Raw genomic sequence first — 21,900 nt, 5'->3', positions numbered from 1 at the left:
AGGGGCGAGATTAACAAAATCTGTAATTCTGGCTGTTTTTTATTTTTCCCAGCATTCTCTGAGCAGTATAAATAATATATTAAAGTCCTTCTGCAGGCCGGTACGATTATGCCAATATTAAGTTGTAAGAGTTTTTTTTCTTCTTCGCAACTTTTTCACAGTTGAAAAAAGTAATAAAAGTTTAAGTCGCCTCCTTTTCCCATATCTATAATAAAAAATCTAAATCATAAAAGAGAAATACATATTTGGTCTCGCCGCGTCCGTAAAAGTCCAATCTATCAAAGTAGCACATTATTTACCCCGCAGGGTGAACGTAGTCCAAAAAAAAATAAAGAACGCCACAAATGCACTTTTTCAGTCACCCTGTTTCCCAGAAAAAATGCAATAAAAAGCGATCAAAAAGTCATATGTATTCCGGATTGGTACTAACGTAAACTACAGGACGTCCCGCAAAAAATGAGCCCTTGCTCAAGAACGTCGACGGAAAAATAATAAGTCATTGTGCGCAGAAGATGCAGCAGAAAATAATTGTAAAAAATTAAATGTCTTTGAAAAAAATACAAGTATTACAGCAAAAAAACCTCTCCAAGTTTGGTATCGCAGCAATCGTACCGACCCAGAGAATAAAGTTATCATGTCGTTTATGTTGCAGTTTGTGCGCCGTACAAACAGAACGCACTGAAAGATGGCGGAATGTCATTTTCTTTTCATTTTACTCCACTTAGAATTTTGTAAAAGTTTTTCAGCACATTATATGGTACATTAAATAGCACCGCTGAAAAATACAACTCATCCCGCAAAAAACACCAACGAGCCTCATACAGCGACGGCGATGGAGAAATAAAGGAGTTAGGATTTTTTAAACAGGGGGAGGAAAAAAAGAAATGGGGAAAAAAGAAAAAAAGGAGTCGTGTCATTAAGGGGTTAAATAATGTACTAACTTCCTTCTCTGCCTCATTATGACGCATGGATACCACATGTGTGATTGTATTTTACATTTTGTACAAAGTAAAGGGAGACAAGTGTTTTTATTTTTTTTAATAATTTTTTAACTTTTTTTAAAATTATTTTTGTCCCTTTAGGGGACTTCCACAGAGACCCATCAGAACCCCTTGATCAGATTCCAGGGGTCCGATGGTGACAGCCCTTTACATGCTGCAGTCGCATAGAGGGTTAACACAGCAGAGATTGGAGGTTTTCTCCATTCTCTGCTGTGTAAGAGCTTGTGCCTGGCTATCCTCTGACAGAGGGAGCCTTCTCCCTCTGTCAACCCTTTACATGCTGTGGTCGTATAGACCACGGCATGTAAAGGGTTAACACAGCAGAGATTGGAGGTTTTCTCTGTTCTCTGCTGTAAGAGCTGGTGCCTGGCTATCCTCTGACAGCCAAGCACCAGCTCTCCCTGCCACAAAGACCATCAGCTGGCTTCTGACAAGTTGATGGTCTCCATAACAACCTGTAAACAAAGCAGTGCAGGACTTTGAAAATAGAAGTGGGAGATTGCCAACAGATCGGTAATATCTCCCTGCTCCTTCTTTTCCAAGTCCTGCACTGTTCTGTGGGACTGTGCAGGCAGAGCACAATGTACAGCTTGTGGCATTGTGCTCTGCAGCTCCCATAGTGAAACATAGCCCGGAAATCTTCCGGGCTATATCGCTATGGGCAGTGGAACTTGTCCTGGAAAATTTCCGGGCGTGCCACTCAAGGGGTTAAGAATAAGGAGTACTATCAATTAATGACCATTTGGGAAGCAATGGATCTATGTTGTACACATATCCACTAAGCAAAGAAAGGTTTAATCATCAGGTGAATTTTAATGATTATTGGTTTTAAGGGAACAGATTGCATTGTGGGGATGATCTCGGGGGAGATCGAAACGCGTTCTCCGTGAACATGCAGTAACTTTGATGTATTAAGCACATCTTTCAATAAATAAGAGGAAACGTTTCCCACAAGTCCAAGCTCCCAAGATTCTTCTTCATTTCATGGAATCTGTAGACTCACACTCCACACTGCACGGCAGGAAACTCGCACTGCTTGCAGAATCGTCACACCTTACACGCTCCGTGCCGGGAGGAAGGAGGGGTTCACGGCACCAATGGTCTATCCGTTCAGCCTCCTCCATCACTTCTTGCACTCAGACTAAAGGTGTCTGCGCACAGGCCAACGCCAGTCCTTTGCTCCTCAGCAGACAAAACTCCAACAGTTCTCTTCTGACTCCAATCACCAACTATCAACAAACAACCATCAACAATCAACAAGAACCCTCTCATGCACCTTGCATCCACATATATAAAACAAGGTCACATGACAGACAAATAGATACATTTCCAGACAGTAACCTATTCAGTGCTGCAGCTATGCAATACACATCATATTCACTCACATGGAAGACATTGACAATGCACAGAAGCACAAGACTACTTAGATCATTCAGAAACATCCAGAAACTTCCACACATTAACTTCTGTACACTAGACAGTCAGCGCCTGGGGGATGTCCACATGTACAATTGGCATTTGGAGGTTGTCCACATGTACAGTCGGTGTTTGGGGGATGTCCACGTGTGCAATCGGCATTTGGGTTGCATAAACCCTGTGTTTGTTATCCTGAGCTGATTTTCTTGGCAGAACTGTACCAGGCGATCTCCGGCCCAAATCTTTCCGTGATGTTGCTTCTGGCTGGCAAAAATTTTTGAAGACAGAGACAACATTTGCCCTTCTCCAATCTTCTGGGACTTCTCCTGTCCTCCAGGAATTTTCACAGATTATGGCGAGTGGTTCAGCAATTACCTCTGCTGCTTCCTTCAGTATCCTAGGATGTAATTCATCTGGACCTTGAGACTTGGGTTCATGTAAGTTAGTTAAAGGGGTTGTCCCGCCCCGAAACGGGTTTTTTTTTTTTCAATTGCCCCCCCCGTTCGGCGCGAGACAAACCCGATGCAGGGGTTAAACAAGAAAACCGCACAGTGCTTACCTGAATCCCCGCGCTCCGGTGACTTCTTACTTACCTGCTGAAGATGGCCGCCGGGATCTTCTCCCTCGGTGGACCGCAGGGCTTCTGTGCGGTCCATTGCCGATTCCAGCCTCCTGATTGGCTGGAATCGGCACGTGACGGGGCGGAGCTACAAGGAGCCGCTCTCCGGCACGAGCGGCCCCATTCACAAAAGGAGAAGACAGGACTGCGCAACCGCGTCTAATCTGGCGATTAGACGCTGAAAATTAGACGGCACCATGGAGACGAGGACGCCAGCAACGGAACAGGTAAGTGAATAACTTCTGATAACTTCTGTATGGCTCATAATTAATGCACAATGTACATTACAAAGTGCATTAATATGGCCATACAGAAGTGTATAGACCCACTTGCTTTCGCGGGACAACCCCTTTAAGTGTTCCCTCACCATCTCTCTGCTTACAGATAACCTGCATTCTTTTATTCCCCCAATAGCACAGGGAAGATCAGCTGATGTTACATCTACTTTCTGACAGAAAACAGATACAAAATAGGAATTTAACAGTTCGTCCTTCTCACCATCATTCTCAACCAATTCACCATTTTCATCTTGTAAGCATCCAATAGCATCTGTGACTTTGACAAGCACTTCATTTCAGCACAACATTTCCGGTAAAAGGATTTGCACTTTTTCTAGTTGACACAAGTTGTCTCAGAGTGCAATGATCATTCAATAGGGCGCAGCTGCTGAGCTGCATCAGGTGGCATCCTGCATTGTTTGTGCAACTTTTCTGTGCAGAAAAAATAACAAAGTGTGAAAAATGCAAAACATTTTAGAGAAAATAAGTCCAGCAGCACTCAAGGAGTTAACCCACTTCATGTGGGGGAGCGATGAATCACGCTATTCAATGCAAAGCCAGATGCCAGGGTTGTGGACCATACATTCTTCTGCAGTTATGTCACGGCGCTCGTTTGAAGTGCAGTGACGTTGTATCTGATGTGTGTGCATGGACATTGTGGAATGGTAAGGGTTAATTGTCATAGTGTGATAGCATCATGTGACTGGTAGTGACCTGTTAATAGCGGAAGTGGTTCTGTGGATGGGAGGTGTCCTGGTCATTATGCCAGTTGGCTATCACTATATGAGCGTGGGCTCCGGTCATGGTGGCCATCCGGGGCCTGGACCTACTGCTCTGCTTCTATGGATAGTGGGATGTAACGCACCGCCTGCTTCACCCTCACTGTGATGTATGTTTATTCCCTTTGTTTGTATTGTCTGCTGGTATCTTAGGCGTTGCCTACATATCTATCTATGGAATAAGAAGGGCTTCCTTATGTAGACGGCCGTCTGCACCATTTATGCTGCCACGCTTTAGACTTTACACATCTGATTGAAAAATGCTAAACTGTTGGGGGTAGTAGTGGCGTGATGCATGTAGAGCCCCGCACGAACCGTTATGGCCGTAGAATCTGATAAATGGGCCCCATTTACCTCCTCGGCAGGAATCATCCCTCTTGTATCCGATATGACAGAACGAGCCGAGACCTGACTGCTCTGACGTCAATGACGGAACTAAGTGCTCCACAGATCGCAGGAACCTGGAAGACGTCTGGTGATGTGCTTCTATTTGGAGATCCCGTGTCTCACAGCGCGCCTCTTGTATAGTCTGGAGATTCCCCGCTCACATTACGTAATGCCTACAATCTCACCCCCAAATAACAAATCAAGTTTGTCCACATTTTGCGTCTTACTAGTCGGTTCTTAACTAATGATTTACCTCCAGTAACTAAACCTGGGAAACAGCAGGCTCATTCTATGCAGATGTAGCAAAGTGTAACCGATGGCGACCGGCTGCAACAAGGTATCTAAACACAACCAAAGCCATTGAAAGGGCAAGTGCACCGCGGCGCAGCAGGCGCTCCTGAAGAAGCGCTCCGGGGTCTTTTCTTAGAGCAATCCATTCCAGAATCGATGATCCAGTTCTGCTGCTCCGCCCCTTCTCGCTGTGCGTTCTGCGCATTTCTTCCAGCCCCTTTATTCTGCGGGTCGGTATGATTACAGGAGACTTTTTATGTTTTTCTGCTTTTAAGAAAATTTAACACCCCCCCCCCCCCTTTTTTTTAAGGAGTTTTTGCAGCCGTTCCTGAAGCCCATAACAGTGTAATCTTTCCATTAGGGGGGTTATTTTTGCAGGGCGGACTGTGGGTTTTTTTCGCTAGCATTTTTAGACACACGACTTTTTGATAATTTGTTATTCAGTTTCATTCTTCATGTGGGATAAATAATGGGATCCTTAGACGCAGCAGTTCGGGGTTCTACAGACATGGCAATTAGAGATGAGCGAGCACCAAAATGCTCGGGTGCTCGTTGCTCGAGTCGAACTTTTCATAATGCTCGAGAGCTCGTTTCGAGTAACGAACCCCATTGAAGACAATGGGGGACTCCAGCATTTTTGTATGGGACCGATGCTCCGCATAGCCGATGACTTGTGAAACACCAGAAAACATCAGAAAGTCATGGAAACACCACAGAAACGGATAGGGAAAGGCAGGGGCGGCATGCAGGGCTGCATCTGAGGCTCCCAGGTCCCACTATTAAGCCACAATGGGGGCAAGAGCCTGGCGGTCACCCCCCTAACAATTTACTTTGGACAAACCCTCATTAGCAAGGCACACCTTAGCTAAGCACCACACTACCTGTAACCAAGGACAATCACTGCCTGCGGGACACACCGCTGCCTCTTCTCCTTGGTTATATGCTGCCCAACCCCCCCGCACACTCCTGCATCCACAGCGCACACAAAAGTGTCCCTGCACAGCCTTCAGCTGCCCTCATGCCACACGCTCGCTTCATAGCCACACCACCCTCATGTCTCTTTATAAGTGCGTACTGGATGAGGGAGAACCGGAGGCACACCCTGCAGAGGGTTGGCAGGGCCAGGCAGCAACCCTCTTTGAAAGTGTGGGCGATAGCCCACAATGCTGTTGAGAATTAATGATAAATTGACATACGATCATCATTCCAATCCCATGCCACCTCTGCCACAAAATTGTCAGGAGCTGCAAACGTGGGCATAAAGGGGACTCAGGTGCCAGCACTTCTACACATCTCCACAATGCAGCAGCGCATACTAACACCAAAGATTGGTTTGAAGCAGGAGGTGTCGCAAAAGTAGCCACTACAGGTATACAGTGACCGTGTGAAAGTCTCGTGAAATCACTAACGCTTCCTGAGAATGCTCCAATCCTGTATCTCGGATAACACGAGAGATTATACATGCCGACCAACGCAGATCCCCAGACCCCAAGCAGGAGGAGGAGGTGGCATAATAAGCCCGAGAAACCGTGACCGAGGTAGGGGAATACTCTGTGTGGGAAGCACGTGAGCGGGCCCAGGGTCAGGCTCGGTCCCAGCCTCCACCTTGTGTGACCCAAGGTGCTGCGAGTTATATAGCTATGGAAAATCCATGTGTCCCCACACAATTCATTTCTGTAGCAGAAGTATAGGCAGAGCCCTTTAACATTTCTGTAGCAAGAGTATAAGCGGACCCCTCTAACATTTCTGTAGTAAGAGTATAGGCGAACCCCTAAAACATTGGTGTACCATAAGTATAGGCGAGGGCCAGAAAAATTGGTGTACCAAGAGTACAAGTGTACCCCTTAAAAATTGCTTAACTGCGAGGGCAGGTGAAACCCTTAAACATTTTTTAAAGATACAGCTCGCTGTTGCTTAATTTGTAACAGAGGCTGGAGGTAGCCCTGTGAAAAAAATTGTTTTCTGTTAAAGTATCAATACTTTTGAAACTTTGAAAAATTGTAAAAAAATTATAAGTTGAGTCTTTTGGGCCGCAGAAAAATTGGCATTTCAGCGTGATGACATGATGTTTCAGGAGGAGGAGTAATAATATCCGAGAGTGATTGACAAAGCTAATTCCCCCTTTTTTCCGGTGATAGAGGATGCTTTTTTCTCCGGTTGCAGCGAAAAGAATCTTTAGGTTCCGCTGCTCTCTGCTGGTGGAGAAGAGAAGTCTGGGGAAATCCAGCCTTTGTTCATCTTTATGAGTGTAAGCATGTCGGCACTGGCAGTTGACAGGCGGGTACTCTTATCCATGATGATTCCCCCAGCTGCACTAAACACCCTCTCTGACAAGACGCTAGTGGCAGGGCAGGCCAGCACCTCCAGGGCGTACAGCGCAAGTTCGTGCCACGTGTCCAGCTTTGACACTCAATAGTTGTATGGAGCAGAGGCATCACGGAGGACGGGGGTACGATTGGCTATGTACTCCCTCACCATCTTTTTACACTGTTCCCTCCTACTCAGCCTAGACTGGGGAGTGGTGACACAGTCTTGCTGGGAAGCCATAGAGCTGGCAAAGGCCTTGGAGAGTGTTCCGCTGCCTGCGCTGGACATGCTGCCTGATCCCCGCACCTCCCCTTCTACTTGGCCCTCGGAACTGCGTCTTCTGCCACTAGCACTGTCAGATGGGAACTTAAGCATCACTTTTTCCACCAGGGCCCTGTGGTATTGCATCACTCTCGTCCCCCTTTCCTCTTCGGGAATGAGAGTGGAAAGGTTCTCCTTATACCATGGGTCGAGAAGGGTGTACACCCAGTAATCTGTGTTGGCCAGAATGCGTCTAACACGAGGGTCACGAGAAAGGCAGCCAAACATGAAGTCAGCCATGTGTGCCAGGGTACCTGTACGCAACACATGGCTGTCCTCACTAGGAAGATCACTTTCAGGATCCTCCTCCTCTATAGCCCATACACACTGAACAGATGAGAGGTAAGCAGCATGGGTACCCTCTGCAGTGTGCCCAGCTGTCTCTTCCCCCTCCTCCTCCTCCCCCTCCTTCAAAACGCGCTGAGATATAGACATGAGGGTGGTCTGGCTATCATACTGTCATCCCCCATCTCCTGTTCCAACCGCAAAGCGTCGGCCTTTATGCTTTGCAGCGAACTTGTCAGCAGGCAAAGCAGCGGGATGGTAACGCTAATGATTGCCGCATCGCCGCTCACCGTCTGGGTAGACTCCTCAAAGTTTCTGAGGACGTGGCAGATATCTGCTATCCAGGCCCACTCCTCAGTAAAGAATTGCGGAGGCTGACTACCACTATGCCGCGCATGTTGCAGCTGGTATTCCACTATTGCTCTACGCTGCTCGTACAACCTGGCCAACATGTGCAGCGTAGAATTCCAGTGTGTGGGCACATCGCACAGCGGTCGGTGCTCTGGCAGCTGAAACTGATGTTGCGGGGTCCTCAGGGTGGCAGCATCTGTGGTGGACTTGCGGAAATGTGCGCAGATGCGGCTCACCTTGCCGAGCAGGTCAGACAAGTGGGGGTAGTTTTTCAGAAACCGCTTAACCACCAGATTGAAGATGTGGGCCAGGCATGGCACATGTGTGAGGCTGCCGAGCTGCAGAGCCGCCACCAGGTTACGGCCGTTGTTGACACAAATGACCATGCCCGGTTGGAGGCTCAGCGGCAAAAGCCAAAGGTCGGTCTGCTCTGTCAGACCCTGCAGAAGCTCGGGAGCCATGTGCCTCTTGTCACCTAAGCTGATTAGTTTCAGCACGGCTTGCTGACGCTTGCCCACCGCTGTGCTGCCGCGCGCTACCGACTGCTGGCGATGTGCTCACACTTCTTAATTGAGAGGTAGAGGTGGCGGAGAAGGAGGAGGGGGAGGGTTTGGAGGAGGTGGCATAAAACGCCGCAGATACCAGCACCGAGGTAGGACCCGCTATTCTGTGTGTGGGTAGGACATGAGCGGTCCCAGGCTCTGACTCGGTCCCAGCCTCCACCAAATTCCCCCAATGTGCCGCCAGGGAGATATAGTGGCCCTGTCCGCCAGTACTTGTCCACGTGTCCGTGGTTAAGTGGACCTTTCCAGTAACCGCGTTGGTGAGGGCACGATTTATGTTGCGGGAGACGTGGTCGTGCAGGGCTGGGACGGCACACCGGGAAAAATAGTGGCGACTGGGGACCGAGTAGCGCGGGACCGCCGCAGCCATCATGTTTTTGAAAGCCTCCGTTTCCACAAGCCTGTACGGCAGCATCTCCAGGCTGATTAATTTGGCAATGTGCACGTTTAAAGCTTGTGCATGCGTGTGGGTGGCGGCGTATTTGCGCATTCGACATTGCGCTGAGAGACATTGCTGGATGGAGTGGAGGACGGTGGAGGTGAGGGTGTGGGTGCAGGCCGGGAGGCGCTCGTGCCTGTGTCCTGGGAGCGGGATTAGATCTGCGTGGCAGGTTGGGGCAAGAGGCAGTGGTGTGACCCGGAGGCGGTGAATGGCCTTTGTCCCACCTTGTGGGGTGCTTGGCCATCATATGCCTGCGCATGCAGGTGGTGGTGGTGAGGCTGGTAGTGGTGGCTTCCTGGCTGATCTTGGCACGACATAGGTTACACACCACTGTTTGTTGGCCATTCGCGCTCTCACTGAAAAAAATCCACACCTTTGAACACCTAGCCCTCTGCATGGAGGCTTGCCGCAAGGTGGTGCTTTGGGAAACAGTTCGGGGATTCTTTGCTCTGGCCCTGCCTCTACCCCTGGCCACTCCACTGCCTCTTCCAACCTGTCCTGCTGCTGCACTTGCCTCCCCCTCTGAAGCCCTGTCTTCAGTAGGCTTAGCAAACCAGGTGGGGTCAGTCACCTCATAATCCAGCTGCTCTTCCTCCGAATCCTCTGTGCGCTCCTCCCTTACTGCCCTTACTACTACTTCACTGACAGACAACTGTGGCTCATCATTCTCATCCACAAAAAGCTCTTGAGACAGTTGCCGGAGGTCCCCAGCCTCATCACCCGGACTCCGGGAACTTTCCAAAGGTTGGGCATCGGTCACGACAAACTCTTGTCTGCTCAGAATATGTCATTTTCATGGAGTGAGGAGGCTGGGAGGAAGGAGGAGCAGCAGCCAGAAGATTCAGAGCTGCAGTCCCTAGGCCGGGAGTAGTGGACTGTGTAGAAGACTGGGTGGTCCATACATTGCTGGATGCATTTTCTGCCATCCACGACAGGACCTGTCTGCACTGCTCTGTTTGCAATAAAGGTCTACCGCGTGGACCCATAAATTGTGATATGAAGATGGGGAGCCCAGAAACCTGCCTCTCTCCTAATCCCGCATCAGCCTACCACGCCCAGGAACTCGGCCTGTGCCCACACCCTCACTTGGACCTCCGCATCCTCATCCGTGTCCACGTACATGTCCTCGACCCTTACCCCTACTCCTCATCATGGCGGATTAAGAATAGAGCAGGGCCCAAATAAATTACCCCACTGTGCAGCACTGACAACTGTGGCTTAATTCACCGCACACAGAGACTTGTAGATAGCGGAGGCTCTATGCTGTGACTTGAAAAAAGTAACCCGCTGTCTTGCGCTGATAGGCCTCCTTCCCACGGACGGATTTCTGCCGCGTAATTCGTAGTTCCATTGAACCTAATAGCTCAGTGCTCACGGTGCAGAATTCCACCGCGGAATTCCGCACCGTGAAATCACCCGTCCTCACCCGCGGCATGCTCTATTTGCCGCGGGTGTACGCGCGGACGGCTTCCATTGCAGTCAATGGAAGCCGTCCGTTCACGCTATCTTCCGCTGTAACACAGCGGAAGATAGCGTGAAATCGCCTCTCCGCCTACCGCCGCCGCGTCATGTGACACGGTGGGCATGTCATGTGACATGGCCGGCGTGTCACATGACGCTGCGGCGCGTCTCGACGAAGCGTCATGCGGGAGCGAGGACGCCGGATCCGTAGGTAATTTTGGGGGTCTCTGGGGGGCACCGTGAATTCCGCAGCGGAGCCCGTCACAGTCGTGTGCAGCCGGCCATACCTAGGGGTAATTTACCGTTCGCAGAGACTTGTAGATAATAGAGGCTGTATGGAGTGTGAGAAGACTCTAAAGCCAGTGGACAGTGCTGGTAACTGCGGCGATCTCAACCCCACCAAGGAAAGGGTATTGTGAGACGCTCTGCACAGCGGCAGAGCTGAAATACTTTGCAGTGGCCTAGGAAATATTACAGTACTGTTTAGCAGTGAGACCTCGGTCTAATGCACTGCAGACTGAGAACGGTATAACTGAAGTCGTTCGCAGCAGGCTAGGAGATGTTACAGAGCAGTTTCACGGTGAGAGCTGGTTGTACGGCACTGCAGCCTGAGAACGCTATTACTGACAGGCTGGGAACAGGCCTAGATGCGTAATACAAAAATGGATGCACTACAACTTCCAGCAAGCCACAAGTATAATGCACACGGTCAGATGTAGCCGTAAGAAGGACTGTTGGGGTTCTTGAAGAGAGGATCCCTACTCTAACACTTTCCCTATATCAGCAGCAGCACTTTCCCTAACCTCTGCCAGTGTGTGTCTGAGGCGAGCTGCGGGCGGGACCGCTTTAAGTACTCGGCGGTCACCTGATCTCACCAGCCACTCACTGCAGGGGGGAGGGATAGGGCTGGCACGTCACAGGAGGAAGTTGTAATGCCTTCCCTGTCTTTCTATTGGCTAGAAAATGGCGCTAAACATGCGGGGAAGGAAATGCAATTGACTGGAGTACTGCTTGGTGTTCGTCTGGAGTAACGAGCATCTCCAGTACCCTAATACTGGAACGAGCATCAAGCTTGGACCAGTGCGCTCGCTCATCTCTAGTGGCAATATAAATTGTGTTTATTTTAATGTTTAGCCTTTTTTATGGGAAAAAGTTGGTCCTAGAATGGTTACCATTTTTTATTTTTAACCATTCTAGGACCATGAAATGAGTACAAACGTTCTGCGGTCCTGAAGAGTGTTTGGAGGGGCTTCAGCAGCCGAGTCGCTTCACACCTGGCAGCTTTCAGCTGCTTCTGACAGCCGTCGGTAACGGCCGCGATGAGACTTAGTTCTGATTGCTAAGGCTAGCTTCAGGCAGGTGAGGGCGATAACGGGCTGTGAATCCCAATATCGCCCTCTCCATCCATGAGAAATCCCTGAGGATGTGAGGCGTCATCTGGTGAAAACCGCCTTCGGGGATGTAGGGTTCGCAGAGTTTGTCCCATTGTTTTCAGTAGGAGACCTCGCATGGCGTGCACCTTACACTCCGCGTGATGCTGCCGCCGGCCTCATTGAAAACAATGGGCGGTGCCAATGCGGAAAAAAAAATCGCCCATGTGTATGACCCCATCCAAAAGAAAGGGGTTCATATTTGTCTGAGATTTGGGTGTCCAGCAATGCACAAATCTTGCGGGATTTTCTCACTGTTCGCCACGCGATCTCCCTTCATACATAACCTGACGCTGCGGGACGTAAATGTGCGCCCTACAACGAGAAGGGGTCAATAGTTAAAAAATATTAAAAGTTTGGAAAAATGGGAAGGGGGGGGGGGGGTATTTTTTAATCAAAAAAAGCCCCAAATAATGAACTCCTCAGACTTGGTATCGCCGCGCACAGGGAAGCCTTAACGAGTTAAAGATCAATATTTTGGTTCCCAAAAGTTGGAATAAAAAGTGCTAAAAAACGATGTATGAATCCCAAAATGGTTCTAATGAAAGCTGCAGCTTAGCCTCCAAAAGATGAGCCCCCACAGCCCGATCGCCAAAAACATAAGAGTCGTGGGTCTGAGAATACGGCGATGGAAAGGAAAGAAAAATGTATTTACTTTATAAAAATAGAAACTCCCTAAATGCGGTGTGACCATAACGAGAGCGGCCGGCGGGCGCAGATCACATGTCCCTGTACTGCGCTGTGTGTGCGCTAAAGTCTAAGCCCACCAAAACGTGGCGCAGGGGCAGGTTTCCCATTTCTCCCCACTTTACATTTGTTTAAAGGTTTTTCTGTACATTATTAAACGATACAACCTGCGAAGAACAAGCCTCACACGGCTGGCAGGGACACAATTAAATGTCATGGCTCCTGGGAAGTCGGGACGAAAGAACGAAAAGGTGGGACATTTCTGATACTAAAGGGGTTGATTTTTAAAAATGTTCATTTTGATTTTTTTCATGTCTCTGGGAGAGGTAAGCTTCCAATCACTTGGCCACTTCTACAATTAACTGCAGTTTCGATGTTAGCCTAATATACCCTGCTACACAGAGGCCCCAATAACCTTGGCACCCCAAAACTACATTGTGGAGGGCCCACTTCATACTCACCTCACACCTCTGTGATGGCCATGTATGTGGGAAGGGGTTAATAGAGGGGGGTTCTTTGCTCAGGATCCTCATCTCTTGGATGATCCTGTCCTGTACTGCATTATACTGAACCCCCAATGATGTGAATGGGCATGGTGTAATGCTCCATGTCCCCTCTGGGGGCGTTGCAGGGAAATACAACCCTTTCTGCCAAGTTTCCTCACATATTACAGATTTCTGGTGTTCCAGCAGGAGGACCCTTTGTGATCAGCTTACTGTCCAGGAACCCTTCTAACAAGTAAGAATTGTTCAATTGGAGGACCACTTTAAGATTGCCTTATTGCACTACTAAATTAGAATCAAAGACTGGAAAGGCAGAGGCTTCCTTTATAGCAAGGTCATACTACCTGAGCGGCCCCACGGCCGGGTCCTCAGAGGAACAAGTTGTGCGCTACATTATTTGGGGATGTACCATTTTGGTGGGTATTAGGCTACGGGGGTCACCCGTGTGAGTCAGCCCGACGTGACGCTCCTGCTTGATGCGTCGTTTGAGTTGGACTCTGCTGGTTGCTTTGGATTTCTTTCCATTGGTCTCCTCTAACACTGGGGGGTTGTTATGGGTGGGTTTTGCTGTTGGAGGGCAGTTAGGGAGGGTTTTTATTCCCCCTTGTTGGGTCCTGTGCAGTTCAGCTTATACAGACTCCTTCAGTAGGTGAACATTGCTGAGTCTGTGGCTCATCCAGGTCTGTGATTCTCCCAGCACCTCTTTACGATAAGTATGGTGGTTAGCTTTGTGGTTGAGTTGGTGTATTTCTGCTTGGGTTATCCTTACTTATAGGTTGCAGGGATAGTGAGTGCCCCAGGAATACAGGTGAGTGCGTCCTTATCGGGACGGGTCATTCGCTATTAGGTAGGGACTGTCACCTGCTTAAGCCCCATAGGACAAGTTCTCCTATGTTTTTCGTTACCACTTATAGCTTGATTTCCTAATACTGTGATGTGAACACTATCCAGAGGAACACCGGTGCTTTGGGGAGCTATGTAAGGGACACTAGTACTATTAGTGGGGTTACTAAGCAGTTCATTGGCAGTAGTGGCTGTCGCGTTAGGTGGTAGGCAACACAGGGTTCAAGATACAAGGCAGACACCAGATTTACAAAAGTATAGGTTTGTTATTACCACTGCTAGTGACCAGTGAATATACATGAACAAGATAGATGACAGATAAAGAATTGTTCTGCAACACTTTAATATTTAGTAGTAAGGCCTGAGCATCGCTGTCTAATAGTCACAACACTTAGCATATGCCATCTTGTAGATATGAGACCTTTTAATGGCTAACAAAAATACATGATGTTATAGCGAGCTTTCCAACCTCTCAGGGTTCTTCCTCTGATGTAATACCATTATGCCTGAGGAAGAACCCTGAGAGGTCCAAACGCTCGCTGTAACATCATGTATTTTTGTAGCCATTAAAAGGTCTCCTATTTACAAGATTACTTGGTTTCTCTCACTGAGAACAGTCACACTATACTGAAGTCTCTACCTAGCAGGCCTGCTTACTTGTCTGTCTCTGTGTGCACACACTTTGTTTCTACTTACTTTTCTCTCAATATTCAGTGTCCTCTTCACGGTTAGGGAGATTTCCAATGTCCTTTGATGGTCTCTAAGCCGATAAAGTGTAGAGACATGGGTCAGTCTCTGCAATGGCTCTACAGCATCCCTCTGGCTGTGGCCCTTGTGATTCTGCAATATGAACTCCTGCAATAGTACAGTCTCAGAAATCCTTCCCAGCCGAGCGCTGCTCCGGACAGAGTAAGCAGCCCACTGAGTCTCTCAGCTGCCCGCTACTCTTGGACAGCTGCACAAGGTCAGCAGCTCTCTCTGGCGCACGTCTCTCTTACTTCTCCTATCTGCTTCATTCAGCTTGTGTGAATATTCATTCGCATAAGCGCACACATTTTTGCAAGGGCGTTAGCATTTGTGTGGCACCCCCTTACAGTGTCAGGAAGGAAGCCTTATCATTCATCGTTCAGAGTCTTGTTGGATCCTGGGAATCGTTCCGTCTTTATGTCGGCAGCGACTGAACAGCGACAGAGAAAATGTTCCTTGCTCAGTTTCTGCATGCATAAAAATCAAACGACAATCAGCCATCATTGTTTTATGAACGACTGGCTGTTTACTGTGAAGAGGTGTGGGTGGCCGGAACGTCTCCCCCCCCCCCGCCCATCTCCACCTCCATCATTGCTCCCAACTGAATGAACAGGAGCGGCAGTCCTGGGGCGACTTGGATGAAACGCTGTATCTAAATCCACCACATAGAAATGCTGCCTCTTCTATATATTTATTTAATGGGGGCCCAATTCTAAGTTTTGCTCTGCAGCCCCATGACTGCTATGTGTGCCCCTGGCTCAGGAAAACTGCCAGCTGCAAAAACAAAAAACGTTCTATATTAGGGGGTCTGGATTTATTTTGGGGGGCTGTACTGCACTTTGCATTAGTTTAGAGGGCCTGTATTTAATTAGGGGATGTGGTCTGCGGTTCTTTTTAAGGGTCTTCTGGGTCTGTATTTGCTTAGAAGGTGTAGTGTTTGTATTCAGAAGCATGGCGTTGGGGGAGTGCCCTATAGAAGGGGTTACGGGAATGGCATGTCCCTGAATACATTGGGGCAAATCTTCAGATTTGTGTGACAGTCGGGCTGCTTTCACATCCGCATCGCGCTTCAGTATTCCTGCTTTGTTCAGGGAGCAGGAAAAGGGAATCCCTGCGGCCGAATGGGTCCATCCTATGACGGAACCAAGCAGCGCCAACGAACCCCATTGACCATAATGAGGTCCGTTCAGTTTCCGTTCGACTGCTTGGCATTTCACTGGAAGAATAGGCGCTGCATGCAGTTGTATTTCTTTTGGTGTTTTGTGCCAGATCTGCGACAGAACGGCGGCCAAAGGTCCCAGCGCAGATGGCAGCCCGGACTTGGTGTAAACGAGGCGCCAGCAGTCTGCAATGCGCTCATCCTGGTGACTCTACTGGAGGATGAGGTTGGTGCCTCCTTAGACATTGCTGTCTGACTTTATACCACCTGTCATTCAACGTTCTCAGGTTTACACAGCGCCTTCCCCGCTGAGCCGCGCCTCATCCAGCAATGTAAAGCGGTCATCTGCTCCCATAGAGGTCTAAATCTTGCAGGAAATTTGCTAAATTTTGGTGCATTTGATGACAAGTTCTAAATGTGATTGTTCTCAGTAAAGGGGCTGCTGGCCACGGGCGTTCTTTAACCATGTATTATGCGTGTAGCACACATGCGTGATACACGGTGAATGAAAGCAATGGACACCAGCATGTGGACACTGCATGTCCATACACGCGTGGAAACAACCGCGGCATGCTCTATTTTGCCCCGTGATGCGCGCGAACAGCCCCAGTTGAACTCTATGGATGTGTGCGCTCATGCAGAACTTACTCAACCCCCGGCGTAAGCCTTCTGTGTGAAAGCTTGTTGTCTAGCAGAATGCTAATTAATTACTGTCTAAGCCTTTTCCCAGCCTACGATTTTTTCACACATGTATGAAGCTATACCCGCGCAAAAAAATGCATACGCACTCTGAAGCAGGGAAATACGCAAGGAGGACGCAGGCTTTGATACGCAGTGTTTTACGCATACGGCCGTAGACATGAGCCCTAAGAGAAATAAAGGAAACTTGTACACATGATACCATCTAAGGAGACAACCTTACAGCGAGCTTCAAACCTGCTTTGGTTTCTTCATCAGGCTAATATAATGATATATCTGAAGATGCGCATCCTCATGTGAGGCACCCGGGAACGTCCGTCTGCTGGCCCATCAGCTGAGCCAGTCGGTGGATATTTAAGGAGCAGCTAGTAGAGCAGTAGTGGCTCTACCTGGGGGGGCACACAGAAGGCTGGTCTGTGTGAGCCACTAAAGTGATCTGTGCAGGGTCAGATTGGGAAACCAAAGTGGCCCTCAAAAAAATTACAAAGTGGCGTAATGTTTTCGGTGTGCCAAAACCAACAGCAAGTGGGGTGAACACAAGTGGGCAGGGGTCCGCAAATCACCAGGCACAGCAATGTACATTATAGGTTACCCTATAGGTGGGAGAGGGTAGAGCCACCATGACAACTGAACTACTCCACCCCCGCTGTCTCCTAGGCTGGGGCCCGCTCCTAGGTCGCTGCATCAGAATTACATGTTACATCACTGATCACTCAGGAGGGTCGGGGATCCGGGAATTATTCCGATTGCCAGATTGAAGTCAGGAAGGAATTTTTTCCCTTAAATGGGGACAATTGGCTTCTCCTTGCTTGTTTTTTTTTGCCTTCCCCTGGATCCCCATTGGGGTAATAGGCTGAATTGGATGGACATATGTCTTTTTTCGGACTTACATACTGTGTTGCTGTTACAATATTACTCTCATACAGCGACCAGATAGCATTGGATAGCAGCCCTACACATGCGCTCTGCAGACTATATAAGTGATTACAGTGCCATTATATTCAGCGATCATAGGTGACATCCTCTCTAACTGGACTTGTTCACTTTTTCTTTTCTTCTCCATCTGGCCCAGCCCACCATAATGATTTCACCTGACCACGGTTTGTCTCTGTAGAATTTAACGCACAGACATCTTTGGCTCCTCGCTTCTTCAGCATCCTTCTTATGTTGTACACACCTATAAGCAATCCCCATTCATGATCTAGATATTAATAATGCCACCAGTGTTGCCCTGTACAGTAATAGTAACCCCCTTTTGCTTGCTTTTACCCCTATTTAGTAATAATGGCCTCCTTATTACCTCCCTAATTCAGTCAAAATGGCTCCTTAGTAAAACAACTTTATACTAAACCGCCCATACTCACCTCACCGCCTCCGCCGTCCACCTTACAGCTGCAGGCAGCGCCGCTGCTCAGCCAAGGCCTCTCGCCACTAGCGCAGCAACTTCTGCAGAGACACTCGCTCCCCTGTGGCTGAGAATCCAGGAAGATTACAGTTAGCAGGAAGCCAGTGAGCGCAGGCAGCCACCGCCGAGCAGCTAATTTATAACAGGTTTACAATACGAAGGCGAACGGGACGAAGAAGGACGGACAACGCCAAGCCATGTGAGCAAGAAGGAATTTTTAATTTTAGTGGTATCAAGCTTAAGGAGAAGTCCTCTAAGACCCCCCGTCCCTGACATGACGGCCTGGGTGCGCGGCCAGGCTATTTATAGATAATGATGCTTCATAACATTCGCCGTCGCCATGTGGAGATGTTTAGCGCACGTGTAGTGCACACATATTTATGGCTATTTTTGGGTATCGGCCTTAAAGGGGTCACCGAGGGTCCCGGCACAGAGCAGATGAGTGTACAAAATAAGAAAACAATGCCACCTACCTTTTAAATGTCCCTCTGCTCAAGCGCTATCGCTACGTTTCCTGGCGCTGGGGTCCCAGTGGTCATGTGCTGATCATCGTTAACCATGGCAGCCAATCAGCAGCTTTTCATGTACGCGACTGCTGAAGCAGCGGCTGGACCGGCGGGACATTTAAAAGGTGCTTCATGTTTACATTTCAGACAGCCGCATGAAACTGGCGCACGCTGAGGGGCTCATTCAGGTGAGTGTGTTGGATTTCGTCTTTAATCCGTGTCGGTGCTGCAGGCATCTTCGTTGCGGCTGCCCTTCACTTCCATTTGTCATTAATCTTGCACACGAAAAATTGAATTTTTTTTTTAATTGCTTAAAATTAGTCAGTGAAAAACGGAGAGCGCAGAACCGTCATCCGCGTGCAGCTTGGGATGGTTCTGCATACCCTTAAGGCTGAGGCCCACGGACAGATTTATGCCACGTTCCTCGCGGCGTAAATCTGCGGCAGAATAATGCAGCTGTCCTCACATGCGGGATTCTGCCGCGGATTCACTCTGTGGGAAACAAATGGCAGCATGTTCTATTCTACCACGTTTTTCCGCGTTGGAGGTCTCATTAATATAGTAGTAATGGAGACCACGGGAAAAGGCGTGTTTTTCTGCGATCACCAGCGGGGACTTTTTTGTTTATTAAAACCGTGGGCATATCCCGCTGCGTCCGTGGGCATATCCCGCTCCGTCCGTGGGCATATCCCGCTGCGTCCGTGGGCATATCCCGCTCCGTCCGTGGGCATATCCCGCTCCGTCCGTGGGCATATCCCGCTCCGTCCGTGGGCATGAGCCCTTAGATGTGAATGTGTAACTAACATCTGGGAGTCCGGACCACAATGGGACATGCTGCAATTATACAAATATAGTCCGTATACAAATAAATTCCTCCATTGACTGCTCGGTGTCAGTGTGCAAACACGGAGATGACGCACATGTCAAAATCGCTGTGTGAATAAGCCCCGAGAGCTCTTGGCTGCCAGATATTTCTCACACATGTGTTCTCAGTGCTCAATCAGGAGAGGGAAGCAAGTGGCGTCTCTGGTGTGGCTTATCTCCCCTCTAAACAAAGGACGGAGCAGGCTGAAATATACCATGCTCCACTGTTCCCTCCACCCACATTTGCCGTCAGAGGAGTTGGGACTCCCATACAAGTTATATGGTCAGAAGTCCCACCAAGGTCAGCGGGTTTAGCTGAAATATCTATACTTGGCCACCGTTAGCCCAACAAATACTTTTCTCTATAGATATAACTAGCTGATATACCCGGCCTCGCCTGAGGTAATTTGGTCCAGGTGTTTACGTGTTGTTTGCACGGAAAATTTTATGAAATCAAGGTTACTTTAGAGTAACTAAGGAATAAAATCTGTATACACATAGAGGAGCGTTAGATTCTCCTCAGGCTGCATGTACCGATGTCCCTCTGCAGAATGTGCCGCCCCTCCCACTCTCCTCATTTAGAACCTAAAGAATGCTCACACCAAATTTTACACTTGTACAACACAGAGAAGTTACATTACATAGGGGGTGCACTTACTTTTGTAATTAGCATTTAATAATCGAGTTGTGACCCATTTACTTTTTCTATTTTAGGATCTGAAGAATGCTCCTGCCAAATTTCATGATTGTACAACATCGAGAAGTTGGAGAATTAGTGGCGAATCAGTGAGCGAGGCAGGCAGTGAGGGCTTCACCTTATAAATATATAGATACTGAAGAGAATCTACCTCCCCTCTGTGCATAAACTGAGGATAATCTACCTCACGCCTCTATGTATATACTGAGGAGAATCTACCTCACCTCTATGTGTATATACTGAGGAGAATCTACCTCACCTCTATGTGTATATACTGAGGAGAATCTACCTCACCTCTATGTGTATATACTGAGGAGAATCTACCTCACCTCTGTGTGTATATACTGAGGAGAATCTACCTCACCTCTATGTGTATATACTGAGGAGAATCTACCTCACCTCTATGTGTATATACTGAGGAGAATCTACCTCACCTCTATGTGTATATACTGAGGAGAATCTACCTCACCTCTATGTGTATATACAGGAGAATCTACCTCACCTCTACGTGTATATACTGAGGAGAATCTACCTCACCTCCGTGTGTATATACTGAGGAGAATCTACCTCACCTCTCTGTGTATATACTGAGGAGAATCTACCTCACCTCTCTGTGTATATACTGAGGAGAATCTACCTCACCTCTATGTGTATATACTGAGGAGAATCTACCTCACCTCTATGTGTATATACTGAGGAGAATCTACCTCACCTCTATGTGTATATACTGAGGAGAATCTACCTCATATCTATGTGTATATAATGAGGAGAATCTACATCATCTCTGTGTGTATATACTGAGAAGAATGTACCTCACCTCTATGTGTATATACTGAGGAGAATCTACCTCACCTATATGTGTATATACTGAGGAGAATCTACCTCACCTCTATGTGTATATACTGAGGAGAATCTACCTCACCACTATGTGTATATATTGAGAATCTACCTCCCCTCTATGTGTATATACTGAGGGGAATCTACCTCACCTCTGTGAATATACTGAGGAGAATCTACCTCACCTCTATGTGTGTATATACTGAGGAGAATCTAGCTCCCCTCTGTGTGTGTATATACTGAGGAGAATCTACCTCACCTCTGTGTATGAATACTGAGGAGAATCTACCTCACGTCTATGTGTATATACTGAGGAGAATCTACCTCCCCTCTATGTGTATATACTGAGGAGAATCTACCTCACCGCTATGTGTATATATTGAGAATCTACCTCACCACTGTGTATATACTGAGGAGAATCTACCTCACCACTATGTGTATATATTGAGAATCTACCTCACCCCTTGAGTATATACTGAGGAGAATCTACCTCACCTCTATGTGTATATACTGAGGAGAATCTACCTCCCCTCTATGTGTATATACTGAGGAGAATCTACCTCTCCTCTCTGTGTATATACTGAGGAGAATCTACCTCCCCTCTCTGTGTATATACTGAGGAGAATCTACCTCACCTCTATGTGTATATACTGAGGAGAATCTACCTCCCCTCTCTGTGTATATACTGAGGAGAATCTACCTCACCACTATGTGTATATATTGAGAATCTACCTCACCTCTATGTGTATATACTGAGGAGAATCTACCTCACCTCTGTGTATATACTGAGGGGAATCTACCTCACCTCTGTGAATATACTGAGGAGAATCTACCTCACCTCTATGTGTATATACTGAGGAGAATCTACCTCACCTCTATGTATATACTGAGGGGAATCTACCTCACCTCTGTGTATATACTGAGGGGAATCTACCTCACCTCTGTGAATATACTGAGGAGAATCTACCTCACCTCTGTGAATATACTGAGGAGAATCTACCTCACCTCTGTGAATATACTGA

The sequence above is a fragment of the Eleutherodactylus coqui genome, chromosome 3 (assembly GCF_035609145.1).
Source record: "Eleutherodactylus coqui strain aEleCoq1 chromosome 3, aEleCoq1.hap1, whole genome shotgun sequence".
Classification (NCBI taxonomy): Eukaryota; Metazoa; Chordata; class Amphibia; order Anura; family Eleutherodactylidae; genus Eleutherodactylus; species Eleutherodactylus coqui.
The sequence above is the reverse complement of the archived record's forward strand: the minus strand, read 5'-3'. Positions refer to the sequence as shown.